General features: G+C 38.2%; 1 long non-coding RNA gene across 1 annotated transcript in view; it reads right to left on the bottom strand.

Moving 5' to 3' along the window:
• Window positions 1–623: 623 nt before the first annotated feature.
• Window positions 624–2,427, bottom strand: part of LOC127501383 (uncharacterized) — a 15,492-nt gene continuing 13,688 nt past the window's right edge. Inside the window, exon 6 of the long non-coding RNA XR_007926591.1 lies at window positions 624–1,324. This is a non-coding gene — a long non-coding RNA (uncharacterized LOC127501383). The remainder of the gene's footprint in view (window positions 1,325–2,427) is intronic.

Here is a 2,427-nt window from a genome sequence, read left to right as displayed (position 1 = left end):
TGGTTGTATAACACTGTTTTATAGCAGGTGTGTGTTCTGTCAGCTTCCATTTCACTGCCTGTTGTTGTTGTACGGCGAGTGGAGTTGCATGTTTATCCTCCCCGAGGACCCTCGCTGTTCTCAGTCTGTGGCCTAGATACAGATCGGCGGTGTGGTTTCTTACTCTGCTGCCTCGGTCCTGCAAAACACGTCATTCTCGCCGGGCTCTCCGATCGTCCTCACACTCGCTCTCCGCTGGTTTAAGTCGTTAGCACGTTATTCACCCTCCACCTGACAGCAGCAACAGAGTCTGTCTGCTCGCAGTCACACGCCGCTGTTCACAGCGAGCGGCCTCCACAGGTCGCCTCCATTCGCTCCACATGTGTTAAAAGCAACAGGGCTGCGCGTTAGCACGTTATCCTGCTGACTGACAAACCAGAAGGAGAGAGAAGACTGTGATCGAACAACCGTGCGTGAGGAGAGAAAACAAGGGGATGGAGGGGAAGAAACAGAGGGACAGAAAACAAACAGGAAGGTGTAAAGACTCAGGAAATAAAATAAGTAAATAAATATTTTTATTAGAAAAAATACATATCAGAAAAGTAAAATGTTTGATTTAACAAACATGATTTCTGTACAGATCATCGGTGTCACTCGTTTACTTTTAAATATAGAAATGAATCAGTAATAATTGTCATTAAAATTAATGCTACCATTCAAAAACTGAGTTTTTTTAAACATTTTTGAATATAAATTTCTGCTCACCAAGGCTGCATTTATTTAATTTAAAATACAATAAAAGCAGTAAATTGTTAAGCAGTTAAAATAACTGTTTTCTATGCGAATATATTGTAAAATGTAATTTATTCCTGTGATGAAAGCTGAATTTTCAGCATCATTACTCCAGTCTTCAGTGTCACATGATCCTTCAGAAATCATTCTAACATGATGATTTGCTGCTCAAGAAACATTTATGATTATTATCAATATTGAAAACAGTTCTGCTTCATATTTCTGTGGAAACCATGATACATTTTGTTTTTCAGGATTTTTGGATGAACAGAAAGTTCAAAAGAACAGCATTTATTTGATATAGAAATCTTTTGTAACATTAAATTGTCTTTACCGTCACTTTTGATCAATTAAATGTGTATTCATTTCTTTAAAAAATAAAAAACTAACTGACTCCTAACTTGTGAATGGTAATTTTTTGTTTAAAATTAAAATGGTGGGAAAAAAAGCCATTTTCAATGTGGTCTCAGACTTTTGGATCCCACAGCAAATGAACAGTAACGCAGCAGGCAATCGCCTGTATTCAGCCAGCATTTTCAGTCCCAGTCCATCCCTGGAAAGAATAAAGCAAAAGAGAATGAAAAATGAAAACCTGGAGAATAGAGCTCCGCACGCACCCACACACAGCTGGATAAACAGATCAACAAAACGCTGATGCAACTCCTTCTGTCTTCTTCCGCACGGTCCTTCTCATCTGGTTATTAAGGTCACGCTTGTTTTTTATAATTCTTTTTTGGTTGGAGGAGGAGTGAAACCTCAAGTTTCAGGCGCAAAACTAATTATCCGTCGCCTCTAATGAGCATCGTGGTGGTACGAGTGGGAGAGAGACTGGATTGGATGTGGGGCGGCAGCTGATTGGTCCTTCAGGTTTAATATGCTCGCTTCGGTTGCTGGTGACGGGGGAGTTTCCAGATGGATCCAGGTGTTGGCAGCTTTTGATGGCGGTCCGTCGGGATTGGAGGATCTAAGGGTCATGTGACCTCCAGCCTGAACAACTTGTGTTTGTGTTAAAAATGTGCTGTAACAGGCATTTGAGGGCTTAGTCATGCTGCGCTGCTTCTGACGCGGCTCTTTATCCCTGACGCGCGGCATGCATACAAACACACCTCACAGCCTGCCAGCCGCTCGATCTCAAACTTCACTGGCTTCTGCGGTAAGAACAGATCCACCTCCATATTCTTCAACCTCATTTACTGTAAGGCATGATGTTCAGATATGTTGACGTCTGTTTACATTCACTAAAGACACATGTGTTTACTCCACAAGACACTAAACTACACTGCTGTCAATAGTTAGCTTGTTTTAGCCTTCACAAGGGTTTAAGGGTTTAACAGGGTTTAAATTTCAGGACAAAATTTAAGTCATAATGAAACTGTGGAAATAGAAATGTCGTTCCTCCTTTTGTGCTTAATTTAAAAGCAAATTTAATAAAGACATATTTAATCCGATTGGAAAAGTTGGCTTTTGGCTGTCTGGGAGAAAATTATATATATTTATTATTTTTATAATTAAATAAGTTATTGTATACAAATGATATATAATCTTTATATCATAATTTATTACATTTTTTATTTAAATATATATATATATATATATATATATATATATATAGTCAAATAACAAATATTTGAGAATAAATAAATAATAATATAATTA

The sequence above is a fragment of the Ctenopharyngodon idella genome, chromosome 19 (genome assembly GCF_019924925.1).
Source record: "Ctenopharyngodon idella isolate HZGC_01 chromosome 19, HZGC01, whole genome shotgun sequence".
NCBI lineage: Eukaryota > Metazoa > Chordata > Actinopteri > Cypriniformes > Xenocyprididae > Ctenopharyngodon > Ctenopharyngodon idella.
This window is presented reverse-complemented; position numbering and strand designations above follow the sequence as displayed.